The sequence below is a fragment of the Periplaneta americana genome, chromosome 2, assembly GCF_040183065.1.
Source record: "Periplaneta americana isolate PAMFEO1 chromosome 2, P.americana_PAMFEO1_priV1, whole genome shotgun sequence".
In the NCBI taxonomy this organism is placed as follows: domain Eukaryota; kingdom Metazoa; phylum Arthropoda; class Insecta; order Blattodea; family Blattidae; genus Periplaneta; species Periplaneta americana.
Genome location: NC_091118.1, coordinates 149568457 through 149592274, shown reverse-complemented (window position 1 = coordinate 149592274; position 23818 = coordinate 149568457). Strand labels below are relative to the sequence as shown.

The window sequence follows — 23818 nt, the reverse complement described above, 5'->3', positions numbered from 1 at the left end:
ATTCACGCTGTGCATGATGTATATCTGTCGAGAGCTATGTCGTGTACTAGGGTTAGTAAGTGTTAGTGCAAATGTAGTATAGGACAGCGATCGTCAGCCCAGAGCACCCTGGGGCTAGCGTCTCTTATCCGCGGAGAACACAGTGCACCATGGTGCACTCGTAGCTGCTAGCGGGTATGCTCTCTACCTCTTCCTGCTGCACGACGGGGCACAAGGGACGGCTCCGCTTATTCAGCACATTTCAGCGAGTGCTGACGACCTCTGGTATAGGGAATAGATGAGGATGAGGATGATGATGAGGAGGAGGAGGAGGTAGAGAGAAGGGGAAATCCGATGTCGGCACATAGCCTGTTTTGTCGAATAGCACCAAAGGGGTCATTGGTAAACTTTCTTCTAAGGAATGAACATAATCTTATATATATATATAGAGTGTAAGGGCCGTCCTTTTCATAGTCGTCGGGGACGGTATACAGAATCAAAAAATGTCCATACAACATAGTGTCAAAACTTGATAGTTTTCCAGAAAAAAAATTATTTTCTTATTTTATTTGCGTTATACTGCTTATATCATTAGTAAAATTACGAAAACAATTACATCAATAGGTATATCTGGCAAAGAGTTAATATTAGTTTAAATAAATATTTGTGTGTTCTATTGCGTTTTTTAAATAAAAATGCATGCTTAAATTGTTAATATTCTGGCGTGAGAGACGTGGCAACATGTTCAGCAGGCAGTACTCTGGACAGACGTAAGTACGAGTCAGCTGAGTTCAAGCTCCCTGTCCATAGGCCTACTGCAGAGCGGATGACAATTCAGTACAGGGTATTCGATAAACAACTTACAATGTCATTTACAATTTAGGAATACCATATGTTATTAATTTATGGAGAAAGTCATCGTAATTCAAGTGAGACAAGAAAGATGTACCATCAACGTTTTCTTCAAAGAAGGTTAACTTATCTAATCAATCGGGGAACTTTTGTAGCAGTTTCTCAACGATTTTTAGAAACTCGGAGTCTCTTACCCCGTTTCGAAAATCACACAACCAGGAATTTGTTTAAAAATCATACTACTTTATGGAAGCGGAAGAGATAAAAATTTTGCATTAGAAAAAAAGTTCGTGTGATTTTGTTCAGAAAATCATTACTGTTTATTTTTTAGACATACAATAAAAATAGTGCAATATTGTTACATAAAATGTGAATTTATCATAATGCTCTATTAATGAGCTTGAAAGTTTGTATTTGCTGCTCGTTGTATGGAAACAACAATATTATCATGGTCCACTCCTGCATTAGAACAGAGCATCTGTACCGGTATGTTTGTACCCGCTTGAGCTGTACTGTGTACTTAACACACTCCTCCCCATCCAGCAACGTTGAAAAACGTCTAATATTGTAAACTTTAATCATACATTTTAATTAGAAAATATTCGTAAGAGCATTTTTTCTTCCTTATGGCATGAATAATCATCAGTTAAAATAATGACACTTATACCCCTTACACCCTGTATATATATTATTCCACAGGAAAACAAATTGCAGGTTTTACAGCTTAATTCATTTAGAATTCTGAATCTTCTCATTGCACTGGAATACTCTCTAGGCCTATTACATTCATAGTCTCACTGAATAAGGCCAATTCACGTATTTTATAGAATCAAAACCATTATTTTCTGGTACGCATTTGCAAAAACAAAATGAATTGCTGTTTATCTGTTTCATGTCCACACCTGTGGAGTAACGGTCAGCGCGTCTGGCCGCGAAACTAGGTGGCCCGGGTTCGAATCCCGGTCGGGGCAAGTTACCTGGTTGAGGTTTTTTCCGGGGTTTTCCCTCAACCCAATACGAGCAAATGCTGGGTAACTTTCGGTGCTGGACCCCGGACTCATTTCACCGGCATTATCACCTTCATATCATTCAGACGCTAAATAACCTAGATGTTGATACAGCGTCGTAAAATAACCCAAAAAAATTAAAAAAAAAATTATCTGTTTCATCTATCATACAAGTAAAAGTGAAAAAGCTGGAACAGAAGTTTCTGCGAAAATAAAATAATATTTACTGACTTGACTAACTCTATGCAATAAAGCAGTCTAAAATAAAGACTTGGTATGATATGCGCTATAATATTCTAAACCAGTCATGTCAAACTTAATGCCACCATAAACCTACACAGAACACGTGGGACCAGACTCGGGGCAGATGACGTAAATCAGACAATTCAATCGTACCGCATTCAGTGTTCTGTGACCGATCACATTGCCGTGTGCGAAAGTAAGACCAGGGAAATTTCTTGTGTACGATTAGCTACAGTATTTAGCGACAAGATTATGGTCTCGAACTTCGAAGATTCATTGGGACATACATTCTTTGCTGTTGTTAAAATGCAGTCCTTAATAAATTGTCCGTCTGAATAAGTGCCATGTCTTGTGACAATCATGCACGCTAGTTCGTAACTTGCTCTCACAGCATCAACACTATACACCTCCATGTTCTACGAAAAAGGACATTAAAAACGCTTTGAGAACAGTGCGTTAATAGACAGGTTATTATCTCAGTTTTTACAGAATACCATGAGGCTTTCACACATTCAGAAAGTTAGTATCGACGCATAAGATGCACCATGATTTTCAAAGAAAAAGTGGGTTTTATGCTCCGGAAAATACGGTACATAGTGGGGAATGTAGATTATAATAAACATTAATAGAATACTAAATAGTTATAATTACGGAATAGGTAATTAATGTTTATTTATATCACTCTCTTTAAATTTGTGGTCATTTCCTTCAAACTCTAGTATAAATTTAATGATCCGTTTTATATGTCCTTGGGTCATCGAAATGCAGGTCCCGGTCATTAATATTATCTATTACTGGTACGACTTTCTTTTTTACATATTACCGGTAACTATGATTCTATGAAACAGATTTTTAGTTTCTTCTTAGGATTGTATAACAGTAAATAAACCCAAATATACTATCAGCACATTCCATGAACTTTAAAACTGTGCAACTACGGTAAATAGCATTTAACTTGTTAGACAAATAACTTAATTGTAATATCTCACAGTGTCAGCAAACTACTTACATCACGTTTACACACTTTTAGACATACAGTATTACTAAAACAACTCGTTCTTCTCCAACAAATCCTTCATAGTCCGCTTAGTGTTTCAACTCGTAATGTCGTTTTATATTGTACAGGGAGGACATTATTTTATTTTTACTTCAATTTTTATTGTACCTGAATTTTTTAATGTACTTCACTCACACTCCCTCTACTAGTAAACTCCCAACCGTCCTCCACACAGAACCAAGGCCGCATATAGTGACCAGTACTGAGTTAGTGAGTATAGTACGTTCCAGAAATATGTTCGCGTTTTCCAGTGACGAAAGAGCTTTCAATCTTGAATCATATTTTCGCAAAGGTACTGTCGTCCGTTTGCCTACGTCGTATCCCGGTTTCTCCCATCTGCTTCTGTTCGCCCCTCTGTAAGTCTAGTAGTTGGGCTGTCTTAGCTCTTTTCTGAAAACATTAATTTATGTTAGGAATTGGACGTCTACGTAATATTATACAACTGTTTAAAATAACTTAAATAAAAGGGCCTCGTTAAGTAATTAACTGTCACGTGATTTCCCCCCCTTTCTACGACCCTGCGACAAAACCACTTGAACGTACAGTAGATAGCATGTCTGAGTAATTTTATCTTTTCGTTTTGGGCAGAAGTGAAGATTGAATTTACAGTACGTAAGGTACTCTTTTATAGAGTAGGTACAGAATTATTTCAACATGAGTTACTAACACGAATGACGAAACTGGTAATTGGAATTAGGTGCAATAATCTATAGTGCGTTAATATGCACAAAAGAACTGAAGCCTATATCGAAATGAACGGCCACCATTTTCAAAAAAGTGTTTAAATATCCATATTATGATTTTTTTTTTCAATTTAATTTCATTCTCTATATTGTACGTTAATGTGCTGTAACAGTACAATATACACTGCATAATTAATACGTCCGAATGGATAGCTCAATTCGTGAGTAAAAACACTTATTGTTAATACAATACTGTACTTTGATTAAACAAAAACCTAACGAAAATTATCAAACTCAGAATTACGATATTTCCTAGTTTACGTAAATGGATGAACTACTTTTCTTCCCTCCTATACCTAGTAAAGTGATTTGTATTTTACGCCAGTATCATCTAACTCCAGTCTTGGAAGGGGGAGCAAGCGGTGTTTCCGTTTCTCAACCGTTAATCCAAAGGTTAATATTAAAAATGTTAGTAAAAATAAAATGATGTCCCTGTACTTTCTTATAAAGAAGTACTGCTTGCGTACTAAGAATTGTATGAGATTTGCTACAAACCTACATAATAACACATTTTTCCCATTCTACGTACTGTATATTAAAAAATTTACGCAAAGTAGGGGTTTCAGCTCGAGTCATGTCTATGGGTTTAGACGCAGTCTTTTCTTGGTCTTTAAATTCTTATGTCTCCGCCTGCCAAAGCACTGTGCTAGCAGCTCAGGCCACGAGAGGCCCTGGGCCCGAGCTCGTGGCAAACCTGTCCAGTGGCTGAGCTCGACATCACTATTCTAAACTTCCCTTTGATTGAGGTTCTGCCTGATATGTACAGTTATAGACAAAAAAATGATCGGCTGCCATATGCTAAGTTCTCTTCGGAAGACTTCGGTTGATTCCGTGACAGCTTAGATTTACACGTGAAGGAATTTCTTATGCACGACTTCATTCTGTTTTTCCTTTGTTTTGTTTGTTGCTTTTTCTGTCTGTTTATAGGTCAAGTGTTATGAATAATAATCTATAACAAAGATATATTCAAGGAGTAAATTAGATGAAAAATAAACATTCTTTCCTTGGTCGTGTCAACCGAGGCGCTGCCCGAAGTGGACTTATAGCTACAAATTCACGCTACAGAGATCGGTCATTTTTTGTGTCTAAAGCAGTTCATCTATTATAAGGCAAGGCAGTACATCTCACTTGACGATATGTGTCAGAAGAGGAACAATTGTTTGTATACCGGTACATCTGAAGTCTGATTAGTGTAATATGCAGAGACCGGAACTTTGGCAGAATGCCTTTTTAAATGTGTTAAAACTATAATTTTGATAGTAAATCTGTGATTGAAACGTCACAGTTTTATGTTGCCCTTTTCTGCCTTTTTTAATATAAATGCCTAATTTACAAAAATTTTTTTTTACTTTATTTGATTATTTATCTATTATTTATGAATTTATTATTAAAAATTGCCTACAGGTACATTTTAATTTATTTCTATAACCGCTACAATGAAAGTGACTTCACCGAATGTATACAGTATTACTGTCTTTCAGTAAGTTCATTTTCTCTTTGCAACAATGAGTGCTGCCGTGCAAAAAATGTATAACAGTAAGCGTTTTAATTATCGCTTGTGTTTATTTGACAAGGCAACAATGAGTGCGGATCTAACGTTATTTTAACGGTTATTTTTCTTTCAGTTTTCATTGCGGCGTTGTTGTAACTATCAGCAAGACGCCTAAATTCTGTCTTCCTTTACGCAGTAAATTGCAAAATTACGTTAATACTTTTGGACCCGACGTATTTTGTACTGACGGTAAAGTACTTACATGCAAAATACGTGAGCAGTCAGTGAACTACGAAAAGAAATGTTTCATATCGCAACATATCAGTACAACCAAACACAAAAATGTACTTTCCAAGGCTACAGTGAAGAAGATTTCTTTGTTTCCAACAATAATTGCAACATCAAGTCGAAAATCTCAATTTGCATTCGACATACGTAAAACTTTTCTTGATGCAGAAATCCCGTTGTGGGGAGTGCAAGGTTTATGTAACTGCCTTTTATTGCGTATAATGCCTTTTTTGCCTGTCGATTTTAGCTATTTATGATGCCTCTTTGCCTGCCTATTTTAATTATTCATAATGCCTAAACTTCCGGTCTCTGGTAAGAATGTAACTAGTCAGCGATGTATACAAAGGAACTGGCCAACCTACCCCATTATCTACTGGCTTAGTTGCCTCATAAGTGACGCCTTATTGGTGTCACATGAGATTCAAACCTGTCTTCGGACAGTTGACTGAGCAAAACAATCCTAAACTTTCCTCGGCGGAAAGAATCGTCATCGTGTTGACTCACGTCACTGCCATACATATACATTTAATACCAGATCAAAATAATAGATTACGGATAAAATTTCGAATGGATACAAAACCTCTCGATACATATTAATATGTACACGTCGAGCCATTCATAAGCATTGAATCGAATCACAACAGAAATTAGTCAAATTACAGCACGTGATTCATGTCATAAAGCCCATTCCCGGATTGAAATTGTATTAGGCTACGAATTTAATTTCTGGGCCTATTTTCTATCTGAAGAACGAAAAACTAGAATGATAAAATCAATATGTAATTTGTGTGTCTGTCCTGATAATTTATTTATTATCTTAATAAATGAATATAAACAAAATTCATCCACTAAATCAAAAGTAAAGCTTTTACAAATAGTTCATATAATGTACATACATTACATACACGTATAAAGTCCTACAAGGTGTTTCAAAAGTAACGCATAATAATTGCAACTAAAACTGAATACGGGAATTTGGGACGAAAAGTTCAAACACGTCAAACTTTGTATTTAGATAGGAATATTTTTGTGGAAACAAAATATTTTTGAGACTATTGTGCGAGTTATGAAATAATCGAGGACATTGTTAAATGACACCCTATAATTTTTTAACATAATCTGAAAGAGCATATTATCTGTTTGTACAGAAGCACTGTTGTAGGATCTAACAATTTTATTTTTGATACATTTCGTTAGTCCCTGTATTATGAAAGCAGTTTTATTGTTGAAATCAACATAAAACAAAATACTCTTAACAGAAAATAAGACAACTGAAATTCTGATGATGATCGGATTTGGTGAGAGAAAACGTACTCAACATTTTTAACGAAAGTCATCCAAATCTCACCTATTTCTCAGTCAGCTGTGAGTAGAATCGAAACGAAATTCAGAGAACATGAACATATTCGATACATAATAAGATAATTTCCTGTTAATACAGTATCGTATTTTATGTTGATTTTATCAATAAAACTGCTTTCGTAACAGTGACTTAACAAAATACGGTATATCAACAATAACGGTAAAATTTTTACCATAGTAACCATAACCATGTGTTTCTGTACAAAACAAATTAAACCTTACGTAAAAAATATGCTCTTTCAGATGGTGTTAAAAAAGAACTACTAGACGTCGTAACTCGTACAACAGTTGCAAAAATATTTTGTTTGCATGAAAATATTCCTATCTAAATACAAGGTGAGCCGTGTCTGCGCTTTTTGTCTCAAATCCCTTCACTCAATTTATTTGCTATGAGTTACTTTTGAAAAACCCTATAAAGGCCTAATATATTTTTTCAGCTTTACATTGTTTACATATTTCGTAAAATAATTAAGTAAAATCGTATTTAGTCAACATTCAAATTCTTTTTATTGTCATGGATTTGGTAATGTCAATTCCTTTAAATGCAGATTCTATAATTAGAATTATCCTACGAATACTGGCGAAAAATCTACGTTCTTCATTTGACTTACGACGAACTGTGTAGTTTCCAAGTCAAATATTCCCCTCTCGTTTTCACGTTAAAATGTATAATTACATTTCTACGAATAAAATGGTATTTTCATAAAAGGAAGATTATTTGTATGCTGAAAATCGTGTCTTGAAGTTAATCTTATAAAACCTGTTTATATAGTTAATGGAGCCTACAAAAAGAAGCTTCATAAATTAAAATAAACAGAAATATTTAGGTGGCAACAATGTTGTAAGAAAACAAGAGCAACAGACTAATTTTACTGAACAAAAATAAAATAAGAGCAGATACATTTCAAGAATGACGAAAATTCCCCTATAAATTATTTAAAAAAAGTCACTAAAGTAAGTCAGAGATAAAAGCACAATATTCTAAAAAGTGATTGTATGTAGATCATAATTTGAAAACACTAAATGAATACTGAAGTCAAATAATTTGTGAATATTACCATTAAAATTATAGTGATATCGGTAGGGAACCCTAGTGGTGGTATGGTAGTGCTGATGAAATGATTAAATTGACGAAGATGACGCTGACAATATATGACAGTGACGACTGACGATGACAATGATGATGCAAAATGCTGTGATGATGATGATGATGATGATGATGATGATGATGATGATGATGATGATGATGATGATGTAAAGAAATGCGAAACAACAATAAGATGAAAAGGATAAAAACAATGATAATAAAAGAAAGATGACAAATATTACGAAAATAAAGATAAATATTAAAATGAAGATGAAAAGGATGAGAATGATGATGAAAAATGTAGATGATTGTCATGATGGTGGTACGAACGAAAAATAAAATTAAATGGTGAGAAGTATGACAAATGAAGTTAATGGTGGAAAAATGACGAAAAAAAAAGTTTGGCCTAAAGACGATAAAAATGAAAAATGAAGTTAATGATGAGAAGACTGAAAAATTTAATAATTAACCGAACAGAAGAATGAAAAATTACGTTACTGTTGAAAAAAATTAAAAGTAAGGTCAATAATGAGATGAATGAAAGATGAAGTTAATAAGTTAATGAGAAAAGTGAAAAAAGTTAATGAGAAAAGTGAAAAAAGTTAATGATAAAAGGAATTAAAAGAAGAAGTTTATGACAAGAAGAATGAAAGGTGGAGCTAATGAAGAGAAAAATAAAAAATGGTCTGAATGATGAGATCTGAAAAATAAAATTAATGATGAAAAGAATAAAAGAGATGACGATGATGATAAATAAGGAGGAAGATGAAGAGTTGGAGGAAAACAATAATAAGAAAATAATTATGATACTGGTGATGGAAGGAATCAAAAACGATGATTGTAATGAATGAGATGAAAAGTGATCATTGTGGTATTATTTAATTATAAAATCATAAGTGGGGAAAATTATGAATTCCTGAATTTTTACTAAAGAATTAGGGGGCCTAATTATTTACTAGTAAAATCAATAATTTCATTAATTCCTTTTAATAATTCTCAGTTTAAACTAAGGCTTTTGTTTTTCAGAATAAAACTAAATTGTGTGTTCGACTAGGTATTTTAAAGTACTATTCCATTAATATACTATTACACAAAACCAACATGCTCTTAATTTTGTCATGTTAATTTTAAAAAATAGGCCTGACTTACTATTACCGGTAGTCATAAAACTTTCTATTCACATTTAAATTCCGAAATGTTATCTCTGATTATGTGCTCCAATAACAAGTGAGATCAATTCTAAAGGCAAGACAGCACGAGAAGAAAATATTTTTCCTTCCTCATCTTCAAGTTTCTGCCCATTTCAAAATTCTGAGATTAGCACCTACCACTCTCAAAAAGTACACAAATATAGAGCTCAATTAATGACACTACGAAATTATTCTCGTTTAACACAATCAACTAGCAGTCCAATGAAGTTTACCTACATGTAAGCTTAATCATAGAAAGAAGTGTTAAATGTCAAGTACTACATGTGAAATGTCAATAATACATAAAAGATAAATCACAAATGTTACACTGTATACAAATAAAATTTAAAATTCTAGCGTCTCAATTCATATAAAATTCCTTAATTTGGGCCTTTCTGCTATTTAACAAATACTTAGAAAATTAACATTCATATTGAGAGAATTGTTATTACATTCATACATACAGTACAGTAAGATAGATACATACATACATACATACATACATACATACATACATACATACATACATACATACAACATACATACATACATACATACATACACTCGCTCACTCATTCACTAGAATATACTTATTTTGAATACTGAAAACATATCAATATTTTGTTTTACTTGAAGTACATCAAAAACATTATAAATGTCAAGTCATGATTTATTTACTTTCATATTGGAGTCCGACTGTCAATGCTGTTGAAAACAGTGACCGGTGTGACTGGTCGAAATTTTGACAGTTAACTAGCAGAAAGGATTAAACACTGCCGGAACAAACACATACCCAATCTTCCTCCGGTTTCCTAAATTCTCAGGATCCCGGTTCTATCCATGTTCATGTAGAAAAAGCGCACACATTTAGTCCTTGGAGACACATATTTATCACAGCTTTACACTTGTGCCTCATAATTTCTTGCACAATTTCAGGAATAATCCTCCGACATCTTTAACGCAAAACCGGCCATGTTGGACTGTGCTAAAACAGATTTGAATATCAGCGCCATCACGTAGGATATTGCACAACTGTCGTCTTTAACAGCCAAGCTTATGTATAGAATGCGCTGGAGCTCTTTCGACTTCGAGACAGCCATGTTTCTGCGATATATAAAAATCTGGCATGTATAATTCTTCCTAATGCTAATTATAACAGCTTATATAATAATTCAGTGTAAAACTAAACATCATAAGTAACAGCATAACAGACCTGTAAATAAATGAACTAAATAAGCTATGAATATTGCTCAAAACTGCAACTCTACTCACAGTCAGAGCCATCTGGTGACCAATAATTTTATTGCTTGCAGAATCTAGACAAAGAAATAAGTTCACAAAATTCACCAGTTGTACCCTCTATTTTCCTCTCCAGTTATAAATAAAAAAAAAAATAATAATAATATATACAGAAGTCTGATATTACCAGGCAAGGGGTTCTGCTACTAAAGTCACATTAAAAATGTTACAGAACAAAGTTTGCAGAATAATATCCGTGGCTGATTTTATGACACTCAGATTTTAGCTATAACTGTACAAAGATATCAACATCAATTAGATTTATAAAAAAATTCAACAAGCTGCTATTCAACTAACAGATCTCAGAGAATACAAATCCACTTTTATCGTCATTAGGAAATTATTCAACAAAAACTAAATACAGAAAGCCAAATTTTGTCGTTCATTCTGAAATATAAATTAAATTAGATTTGTACGGTAACAAGCATCCAACTACTCCACTGGAGCATGTTGCAGTGAACACTATAATGACTTCTATATTCATATGATTAACTTCATGGAGCAACAGGCAAGAACGCCACAGCAATGTTCAAAACTGCAACTTTACTTCTATAGAGGCTGCATGGCACAATTCTTTTTTGTATCTGTAACCATCAACATCATATTCCAATTAGGGTAACCATACGTCCTGATTAATCTGGATTGTCCCGTTCTGAAGATGCAAATATTTTTTTCCATTTTTGTATAGAAAATTGTCTTTTGTCATGTTGAAACCTGAGAATTTCATTTATTTCAATGTTAAGCAAGTGTTGTATAGGTATGACAGTTAATTGGTGAAGAGATTTCAGATAACAATACCTGCATTTTATTATCCTGCAATTCGATATTTAACTTCTTAGTCTGATAGACTAACTTCTCCACATTTTAATGGATGTTGCTTAATGAACCTCTAAATCAGCCAGTAGTTGAAACTTCTGTTAAAGATATTGTTGTAGATGGCAGTTTATTATTCATAAAATAATTCATACCAAGTTATTTGTGTAAAATAAAATTGAAACTGACAGGGAACATATATAAATAGGTATAGAAGGCATAATAATATATAATTATATTCGGAATATTTATGATAAGAATTTTCTTGTGTTAAATATTATTAACGTACCTTGTTAACATGTTTCGACCTATTTTCGGTCATCTTCGGAACATGTTAACAAGGTACGTTAATAATATTTAACACAAGACAGTTCTTATCATAAATATTCCGAAGTGATAGCCTACAGTGTTAAAAGTTATGTAATCAAGATGTATATATAATTATAATCTACAATTATTTATTACATAATATTTTTCATTCTACACTTTTTTATTCCTTTAATACGGTACTGTTTTGTTGTAAAATTATTATTTGTTAAGTCCATAAACTAAATTTCTGTAACAAGATTTCTTTACATATACCGTGTCCCACCTTTGACTGATGCAATTGTGGTCATACTCTCTCCAATCCAAATAAAAACTTGATGATGATGATGATGATGATGATGATGATGATGATGATGATGATGATGATGCTAAATACGTACATCATAATACTGTCACCAGGATCTTAGGAGTTGCAATTAAATGTTTTGATAAAATTCCTGCTAGGGGTTTTAATGTGAAATCAGAATCTACCGTATTGGTACTTGAAAAGAGCCAGAAGAAAGTGGCAAGCCAACAGATATTAAAAAGATATAATGATTTATGAAAAAAACAGCCTTCATGGCTAATAGCAAACCAATAAAAAAATAAAGTGGCAAGCCAACAGATATTAAAAAGATATAATGATTTATTAAAAAAAAAAACAGGCTTCATGGCAAATAGCAAACCAATAAAAATAAGATTAAAATCATCATCATCATCATTATCATCATCATCATCATCATCATCATCATCATCATCATCATCATCATCATCATCATGTAGCTTTCAGGGAGTTGGGCCATAAATTGACACATTCCAGTCTCCTATTAGGGGTCGAGGAGTCTTTTCAATAGTCTTCCAGGATTTCTTGTACCTACCTTGGCGTAATTTTTTTAGTAATCTAGGATATCTGTTGTAGGGCATCCTATTGACATGTTGTATCCACTTTGATTTATAATTTAAAATTTGTTTAAAAGACTTGTGTCTTTCTGAAATCTTACAAAATTTCTATATTTGTCCCACTGCTGTTTCATTTATAACTGCTGTTCTTCTTAAATATTTAATTTCTGCCGCAATTATTCTTGATTTATCTTTTCTCTTGATCGTCCAGTTTTCACAACTATAAAGTTGGAAGAGCCAGTATGTTATACAACCTTACCTGGGTTTTAGTTAAATTTTGTTTTGATTTAAACACATTGTTAATGACACCAGTAACCTTTATGAAATTGTGTTATCTGTGATTAATATCAAATTCAGTTTCATATGGAATAATATTACCTAAATATTTAAGCTGATTTACCTCTTCGATAATTTGGTTATTTATGACAATTTTGCTTCTTATCTGTGGCTGACCTTTAAATGCCATTTACTTTGTTTTCCTGTATAGATATTGTTAAATTATATATTTTTGTAGGCCTATTATTTTTGTAAATGTACATGTTACTTTTCGAGATTAAATGAAGGATTTTAACAAAGTGAAGTTTTAAAGTTTTCAGACTTTTATTATATATAAGTGAAGAAGTTTGAAAAAGGTGTTCGAGTTGCTGCTTCTTCACAAAATATAAGGAAAATTAGCAAAAGACTGGCAAAGTTAAGAGCTAGCAAAACAATAAACAATTTATTTCAATACAGTATTAACCCATTACTGCATAAAGTTATTAATGACATGAAAAATGCGTTTCTGGGTTTAAGTTTACTAGTTGGTGACTTAAGAATGCACTCTTACCATTTTTAACTTGATTTACTTTCTGGGATAAAAATTAAGGACCGTCCCAGAAATAGGACGCTATGCATAGTGGTCAGTGATGCAGTAGTTGAATAGAATAACCCCTTTTTTTAGTTCAAATAGTATTTATGTATTTATTATGTAGGAAATGCATATACATATTAGAATCAGTGGTTCAACTGCCCTTCTCACACAAGGCTACACATTGTACAACAGTATTTTGTGTGGTAAGGGTAGAAACATTTACGGCGGAGTCCAATTTGACACTTGCTGCAGATGAACTTTGCTTTCCCTGTACAATTAGCATACCTTCATTGAGTTTCATTTTCAACTGGCCAGTGGTGTTGACCATCAAATCTTATGTGTCCTGATGGAATGGGAACATTTTTTCCTTAGTGGAAACTCACCCCATGTCTTTTCAGTACTGTAAAAGGCAGGAGACGGCAAAAGTTGAGGAGCGGTTCTGAAGAGTTTTGAGGCTTCAGTTTTCTGTACAGAAACCAAGCATTTACTACTGCAACATCAAGAAAATAAGCGAAGATGGACCACCACTCTGTTGTTGCCGCTGTTGCTAACATTGGTACTACCAACGCTGGTGCTGCTGTTTCTGTTCTAGCGCTGGTACTGCTGTTGCTGCTAGTGATGGTGCTGCTATTGCTACTACTAGCGCTGGTGCTGATGGTGGTAATAGTAAAACAAATCCGTAGCGCTACAGCCCATGTGCCAAGATCGACCAGCCGGCTGCTGATCTCACGTCCACATGCCGAAACAGAGGTGGACAATCATCCAATCAGAATGGCGGTATCGTGTGGTTAGCACGATCATTCCTCCCAGAAACCGGATTTTCGCTACCTATCGTATCTCCACAAGTGCATGATGATGCTGGGTGGGCACCGATCCCATACATCCCGAAATTTCAAGAGAAAATTTCTTCCCCCATGAGGACTCGAACCAGCGCAGGCAGGATTCCTTAGACCACGATGCCACGGCGCGGTACGTTGGTGGTTGTAGTAGTAACAATAGTACTTGTAGTTGTAGTAGTACGATGGCCTTCTAGTCTGGAATTACCTTCCCTGTCTTGGATATTTTCATATATTAGCTTCCTTCTTTTCAGACGGCAATAACTTGTGCGAGAAACCTCAGCTTCATTTTTGTCTAATGTAACCTTCAAAATCATTCGTTGCAGCTTTTATGTTAGAAGACTCTGGCATACTTTCATCAACATTGTCATCTTAATTATCATCATTACATTTTTTTTTTTTTTTTTGTAATTCCGCTTTCCTACTAAGTAGCATTTTACTGCCAAGATTATTCAAATTAGCCTCATGCTCGTCGTCCAATTTATCATTGTCTTTATCTGTATCATGGGAAACATCTGGAGGGATCACATATACTGTATTAGACTCTCATTATTATTATTTTGATTTTCCATTAACCCCAGAATTTCACTCACGGTTATACTGGAAATAAAACAATGTAATGGAAACCATATACATATTATAAAGACTACTACAGGAGTGCACACTGCATGGCGTCCTATTTTTAGGACGGCACTTTATTTCACCTTGTACCTAGCAACATATAAGAAAATTTTATTGTTGTTATATACCACATGAAAACTGAAGTATTCAACTCATTATGTGAAAATAAAAATCAGATTTCTGTACCACCATTACAGAGTAACTAAGAATGAACTTACCCGCGGTGCGTCACAAAATACTGTTATCCTGCCATCTTGTAAAAAATTAGCTGGTATGAACAAAATGTTCGCGCGGAATTCAAACACTGCAACACCATAATACATTGTAATAATTTATCTTTTAAACAATGCCCCCAACTGTAGTAAACAAGAAAAAGTTCTATAGAAATCAGTATTTTACGCACGTCCTATTTTTAGGACGCTATGCAGTAATGGGTTAAAATACACCTCTCATGACAAAGCAGAGATTACCATTGACTATCTTTAATAGGCCTGTTATTTTGATGCGTCACTCAGTGACAGATATTTTCTAAATTTTCATCAAGAAATTTCTCTGACTTTTTTTCTCTTTTACGGAGGAGGGACCCGAAAACTTAGACTACTGTCTGAGGCTTATTGTACTTACCACTCCTGTTCTGTGAATGTTACTTGTAACTGAATGGCTGCATTATTGTACAAGTATAACACACTGCACTGTGAACTCAATCCTGGCTTCAATATGGATGATGATGGTATGTGAATTAATGATGGCGAAATGAGTCCGAGGTCCAACATCGAAAGTTACCCAGTAAATCTGCTTCATTTCGTTGAGGGAAAACCCAGGAAAGAAACCCCAACAAGGTAACTAGCCCCAACCAGGATTTGAAGCCGAACCTGCTTGTGTCATAGCCAGATGTGCTAACCATTACTCCATAGTGGTGGACATCTGATGGTTAAAAATGTATTCAGCAACCATAATGAAAATGGAATACTCAGAAGCTAAATCTTCGAGGTCTCCTGAGATCTGATAAAATCAATACTACAGCACTTGTCTTTTTAACACAGAACTGAAATTAAATTATTTCCCTAACAAAAATGAAAACATGCTCATATTATAGTTATTCCAAAAAAAGAACATGAATCCTATATATTCAGGAAAGAGGAAACCAATGAAGTTATTTGATACATAATTAATTATGGAAAGATATTATAAAAGGTAATATATAATATATTGCTTCCATATAGCTTACCAAGTCGATTATACGTTCGTGGTAAACAACTTTTCAAAATCAATAAATCATAATATTCTTGCCTTGGTAAATGATGTAACAAAAGGTTTGAAAACTCAGTCACACTGCAGTCATTGACATAGCAAATGCCTTTCACATTGGTTTCCTGACCTTATATTACAAAATTAACTAATTTTCACTCACTCATTTACAACATTAATTTCTAGTTACTTAGATAATACAAGCTTTCGAGTTAAAATTGACAGAGCCCATTCTACACTCTACACTCTACACAACTGGCTTCATATGGGTCAATGATGAACAGTCAAGTACCTACAATTATATATATATGTGTAAATATATTCTTTTAATCCATTTTGAATCTTGCGTACACTACTTTTAACACTTGAATATAAGTAATTGATTAACTAGGCTCTGAGGATGGTGTGATGAAGCACCGAAACAGCTGTAAGCCGCACTGACTTACATAATTAACATGAGCAAGTCCGCTAGTTAATCAATTACTTATATTCTTTTAATTCATATATTATATACTAATCTATTCATCCTGATATTTCTTTACAGTTTCTCTATAAAATATGATATTTTTGGAAAACGTTTCATATATGAATCTAATTTGACGAGAAACCCATTTATTACAAACCTATTGAACTTGATATGCTGCTCCAGCTTGGTGTTGCATCCCAAGAATAGTCCTCAAGCCCCTAAAATATATATATATATATTGCTAGAGGCATGCTTGAAAAATGGCTTGAAATCTATAAATTCAAATAAATGTCAATCCATAATATTTACAAGATGCAGAAAGAAACTCAGAGTAAATACGGTGTCTCTATAAATTCTCATAATTTTGGGGGGGGGGGGGGGAATTTTACATATTTTTTAATCTTATTTGACTAGAAAATCATTTAGTACAAGCATATTGAACTTGATATGCTGCTCGAGTCTTGTGTTGCATTCCAAGAACAGCCTTCAAGCTCCTAAAAATTGTGCAAAACAAAGCCTTAAGAATAATCTATTCTGCTGACTATAACATATCTAATGGCCAAATACATAAAGATTTACAAGTTTAAACTCTTAGTGTAAATTTAAAAGAACAAGTTAAACAATTTTATGAAGGCATGGACATTAGTAGCGATTTCTTCATTAAGAACAATGGAAATATAACCTAAAGATTTATTCTACACATGATTACCAAAAATGTTCATTAAGAATTAAATTAAGGTTTTCAAGCCATAATATCACAAAAATTAAGTTTCTTCTCTTAATCGCACCTTCTTATCTTAATCTACCTCAAGGTAAGCAAAACTAACTGTTTTCTTATGGGACGTTGTTTAATCAACAGTTCGAAGACAGGTCTGAACCTCACAAATGATACCAACACGATACCATTTATGAGGCAACTAAACCAGGAGATAATGGAGGTAGGGTGACCAGTTCCTTTTCCCCTCCATTGCATATATCGCCAATTAGCTACATATTACGTTAACTGGGGTGATGTGTGAAATTTCTATTTTCTACATTTTTCAAGCTACGTCCTTGATTTTTTGTACACATAATCACAGTGTGATAGATAATAATGTGGTGAAGTTTCATTTCTGTGAGTCAATTAGTTTCTAAGTTATTAACAAAAATATTTTGAAAAATTTGCATATTTCAAAATGAAATGCGTCGCTCAATTTTTCAGTAAAATTGTTTGAAATTTTTTTGCAAGACCAGTAGCACATTTAGAAAAAACATCTCGCATTAGTTTTCCTATATCTTTACTACAAAAGAGGGAAACATTTTTATAACCACTGGAATTTTCCATTGTCACTATAAATATTTCATTATTTAAAAAAGTATTCATTTAATATAAAACTCATGCGTCATTTCGTTAACCACAGTTTATAAAATATGCAGTAAAAATTTCATGTTCCTAGCATCAAAATTATAAGAGCCTTTAGACTTCGAACCTGACGAAATGTGCTGAAAAAAAGTTTGAGAAAACAGCTTGTAAAATATGCATGGAATTGATGTTCAACGGTGAAGCCATTTATATATTGCATAATTTTTATGTTTTCGAGCGTCACAGAGTATTGAAACTTATTCAACATATAAATAAGAGATTGCTGATTCACTTTTTACAAGAAAACGAAAACACGATTTTTGACTGAAAATAACCAAAATTTCACCTATCACTCTCCTTAACAGCTCAAGGCTGTAATTATAAGATTAACTTTGGCAGCATATGGATTTAACCATTCACAGTTGAAACTATTAAGTGGATTAATCATGTCTGTTTGGCATCCCTTCAAATAAAGATAAAAATATTTATTTTAATTTAGTAACTGTGATCTATTTTTGTAAGAATAGGTCAGAGACAATACTGTATTACACCCTTAAGTTTAATACTTTCTATAAAGGCAAAAAACACACTGAATTTTGGAACTTATAAGTTATGATTAAAATGTAGAATATGCACAAGAATAATCTTTTACCACCCACCAGTCCCTTTTCTTGGTACCCAATGATATTCAGAATATATATAGGTATGTTTAAAAATAAAGCCATGTATTTGTGAATTTTATTATATCCAAAATAAGAATTTATTTTTCATTTCTAAATAATAATAATAATAATAATAATAATAATAATAATAATAATAATAATAATTTTCTTTCAAGAACAAACTCACCTCTCCTGTTTTTTATACTCACTTAAATGGAGCTTATGCATCATCATTAAGTAACATTAAGAAGAGGGCTCTCTAATGACGTACGCATCTTGATGAAATTCGATTGCTAAGACAGTATGGTACCTACAAGACATAGGCACCTTTTACTAATGAAAACGGAATTGAACCTGTATCAGCTTTTCTGCTAACAGACCTCCTCTCTCTGAACATAACTACGTTCGTAATACTTTTTATAATAGTGCAACATTCAACAGAATCTATTCACTGACCAATGCATGAAATGTGAAGTGTAATTAATAATAATTCATTCGCCAAACTGGCCAGTCAATATCAAAATTCAAATTGGGGTCTTCTATTCTTGCTATTATGATCCGAATTGTTACATTTAGTATATTGTTGCTGTCCCTTTATTTTATATTCATCTTTTATTCTTATTCACAAATATTATGATATTCTCTTTCACTGGGAAAAACAGAGTCAATATGAGATTTTCGGATGCGTACCCAAATATCACAGCCACATTTTCCTGATTAAGAGAAAAAGTGAAGCCACTGTCAGAAATAAGAGTTCATTACAAACAAAGTTTTGAAACTGTTCTAAGAAGTTACTAACATATTTTTATTTCTCCACACTTATAATAGAATAGCAATTCATTCACCAACTCTGGAATGCCAGAGAATTGTATAAACGTAAGAAAATTTAGACAAAATAATTTTTCAATTATTTCATCTCATATAAGACTTGTACTTCATGAAATATCAATCGTGGGCACTCTTCTTGACGAGGTAAGGAGACTTGAACTTGTTCACTTAAGCGAGAAACTAAGAGGTTCCTACAGGAGCAGCAGTAACACCAATGGAGGCCCACTATTTTTCACTGTCTCAAAAATGAAACCCACTAGATTTTTTGAGGCAAACTAGTGTAAAATTCTTTGGAGCTGAAGTAGTCTCTCATTCGGATCTTTGTGCAGGGAATGCATTGAGGCAGCCAGAAATAATATGATTGTAAATACTTGTAATATTGCAATACCATAACAATACTGTTTAGTCAAACTTTATTTTAAAAACTACCGGTACAGTACAAGTACATAATATGACAAAGGGACAAATATAATCTGAAACGGATAATATTCCATTACATTCAGACAGCAAGCAATGTATTCTAATTTTATAGGTATGAAAAACTGAAAAGAATACCTAACATAGATTATTGGAGAACCTATTCAAAAAGTCCCAGAACCCTAGAGACCCAACACGGTTCCATACAGAAAGTTAAATATCTACAAAAATAATAGTCTACTATTAGATAAATATAGTACCGGTATAATGAAAAGTTGAATCTTCCATCTTATGCTGTCAATAGATTAAAAATCTATTATAATATAAATTTGTTAGAGCAAATTAAAAACAGATGAAACCCCTATTCGTTTGAAAAAAATTTGCACTAGAAACTATCAACACAAGATTCTCAGAAACTGAATGGGGTACACATCTACAATCATGGCTCTAAAATTGGCAATAACTTTAATAATACGACTGATGCTGGAATATACAGCTAATTATTTTGGTCCTATATACTTTTCGGTCAAAATTCAATTCACTTTGATGGAGAAATTGAGGCAATAATTGCTACATTAAAACAACTTTTCTATCACATTATCCTCTTTAATAAAGCTGTCATATTTAGTGATTTTAAATCAACTATACAAGCCATTAATGCAAACATATATACAACAAAAAGAATAGCTGAAATTCACCAAAGTATCAAATACTTACAATCTCTTCACAAAACAATTCCTTCACACTGGAATTTTTGGTAATGAGATGGCAGATTCCTTAGCAAAAGGGTACAATGATCCAACAAATTATAAATTCATGTTTATCGTTTCATTCCTCAAAATTCATAATTAAGGAAACCAACCAACAAAAAATGCATGAAAAATTAATACATGAGAGTGTAAAATAATAAGCAATGGAATATTTTATTAAACAATTAAAATTTAATTCCAGAATGTACACGAATGAAGGCTGTCACACTTTTTCGATTATAATTATACAGAACATGATTGTTTGGATACCCATCTACATAAAATAAATATTTTTCCTACATCTAATTGTTTACTCTGTAAAGAAGATAACACTATTGATATGACACACCTCAAGAACTGTAAAATTTTAACAGCTACAACAGCTACTGGCAAGCAAGAAGGCAAATGGAAGAACTCCAATAAACAGAGCATTAGCAACAAATCAACCAGCCAATCTCAAACGGATTGGAATATGGTGTCAGTCTAAGGCAGAAGCAAAATTTATTTTTTCATAACATTAAAAAAGAAGCTAAACCCATAGTCTCATAGGGCAGTTCGTTTGAGAATCGTGAAATAAACTGAAAAGTTAACTCTTAAGTACTATGGACCATCTGCTAGATCGCTCGCTCCCTGTTTTCCCCACTTCTCTATTTATCGTATCTTCAAGCCAATTCCTCCGTTGCTTTGTCTGTCTTTCAGTTCCAACGAAACCTGCATCACAAATAGGTCATGCGGGTTATGTCAATTTTTTCTCAATTGATATTCAGCTCAGTTTTTTTTTTTTTGAAGCGGTCTCACAGATGTACTATAGCAGTTGCGTGTGTGTAATGTGAAAGGCATTTGCTATGTCAATGGCTGTAGTATGAGTATTGAAACCTTTTGTTACATCATTTACCAAGGCAAGAATATTATGATTTATTTATTTTGAAAAGTTGTTTGCCACGAAGGTAAGCTATATGGAAGCAATTTATTATATATTACCTTTTCTAATATCTTTCCATAAGTCACCCTCGGTAGCACAGTTGGTATAGCTCTGGCCTTCTATGCTCTAGGTTGCGGGTTCGATCCCAGCCAAGGTCGATGGCATTTAAGAGTGTTTAAATGTGACAGGCTCATGTCAGTAGATTTACTGGCATGTAAAAGAACTCCTGCGGGACAAAAATACCGGCACACCGGCGATGCTGATATAACCTCTGCAGTTGTGAGCGTAGTTAAATAAACCATATATTTATCTTTCCATAATTAATTATGTGTAAAATAACTTCATTGGGTTTCTCTTTTCTGGATATATTAGATTCATGTTTGGTTTGGAATGACTATAATATGAGCATGTTTTCATTTTTTTAGGGAAATAACGTAATTTCAGTTCTGTGTTAAAGAGATAAGTGCTGTAGTATTGATTTTATCAGATCTCAGGAGATCTCGAAGATTTAGCTTCTGAGTATTCCATTTTCATTATGGTTTCTGATTACATTTTTAACCATCAGATGTCCACAGCTATGGAGTAATGGTTAGCACATCTGGCTATGACACAAGCAGGTTCGGCTTCAAATCCTGGTTGGGACAAGTTACCTTGTTGGAGTTTCTTCCCTGGGTTCTCCCTCAACAAATTGAAGCAGATTTGCTGGGTAACTTTCAATGTTGGACCTCGGACTCATTTCGTCATCATTAATTCACATACCATCATCATCCATACTGAAGCCAGGATTAAGTTCACGATACAGTGTGCTGTACTTGTACAAGAATGCAGCCATTCAGTTACAAGTAACATTCATAGAATAGGAGTGGTAAGCACAATAAGCCTCAGACAGCAGTGTAAGTTTTCGGATCCCTCCTCCGTAAAAGAGAGAAAAAAATATATATGTCACTGGGTGACACATCGAAATAATAGGCCTATTAAGATAATCAATGATAATCTCTGCTTTGTCATGAGAGTTGTGTTTTAATACTGTATTGAAATAAATCGTTTGTTGTTTTCCTAACTCGTCACCTTGTCAGTCTTTTGCTAATTTTCCATATATTTTCTGAGGAAGCAGCAACTCGAACATCTTTTTCAAACTTCTTCATTTATAGATATATAATAAAAGTCTGAAAACTTTAAAACTTTTTAAAACTTCACTGTGTTAAAATCCTTGATTTAATCTCAAAAAGCAACATGTACATTTACAAAAATAATACAAGAATATACAATTTAATAATAGGCTATCTATACAGGAAAGCAAAGTAAATGGCATTTAAAGGTCAGTCACTGATAAGAAGCAAACTTGTCATAAATAACCAAATTATCGAACAGGTAAATCAGCTTAAATATTTAGGTAATATTGATCCATGTGAAAATGAATTTGATATTAATCACAGATTAAACAATTTCATAAAGGTTACTGGTGTCATTAACAGTGTGTTTAAATCAAAACAAACTTTAACTAAACCCAGATAAAGTTATATAACATACTGGCTCATCCAACTTTGTGGTTGTGAAAACTGGACAATCCATGCAAAAGATAAATGAAAAATAATTGCGGCAGAAATTAAATATTTAAGAAGAACAGCCGTTATAAATAAAACAATTGCAAAACAAATACTATAGAAATTTTGTAAAATTTGAGAGAGACATAAACCTTTAAACAAATTTTAAATTATAAGTCAAAGTGGATGCAACATGTCAATAGGATGCCCTACAACAGATATCCTAGATTACTAAAAAATTACTCCATGGCAGGTACAAGAAATCCTGGAAGACTAATGAAGAGACCTCTCGACCTCTAATAGGAGACTGGAGCGGGTCAATCTATGGCACAACTCCCTGAAAGCTACGTCATGATGATGATGTTGATTTAATCTCATTTGCTATTTGTTTCCTATTTTCCATTAAGCCTGTTTTTTTATAAATCATTTTATCTTTTTAATATCTGTTGGCTTGCCGCTTTCTTCTGGCTCTTTTCAAGTACCAATAATATAGATTCTGATTTCACATTAAAACACCTAGCAGGAATTTTATCAAAACATTTAATTGCAACTCCTAAGATACTGGTGACAGTATTACAATGTATGTATTTAGCATCATCACCGATTTTTTATTTGGAATGGAGATAGGATGACCATAATTGCATCGGCCAAAGGTGGGACAAGGTATTTAAAAAAATCTTGTTACTGAAATTTAGTTTATGGAATTAACAGACAT

At 33.3% G+C, this 23818-nt stretch overlaps 1 protein-coding gene across 1 annotated transcript in view; it reads right to left on the bottom strand.

The window, feature by feature from the left end:
* Positions 1-10326, bottom strand: part of Myo95E (Myosin 95E) — a 463721-nt gene extending 453395 nt beyond the window's left edge. The window contains exon 1 of the mRNA XM_069818692.1: positions 10094-10326. The gene's annotated coding sequence lies outside the window, so the exon portion shown is untranslated. The remainder of the gene's footprint in view (positions 1-10093) is intronic.
* Between the last annotated feature and the right edge of the window lie 13492 nt (positions 10327-23818).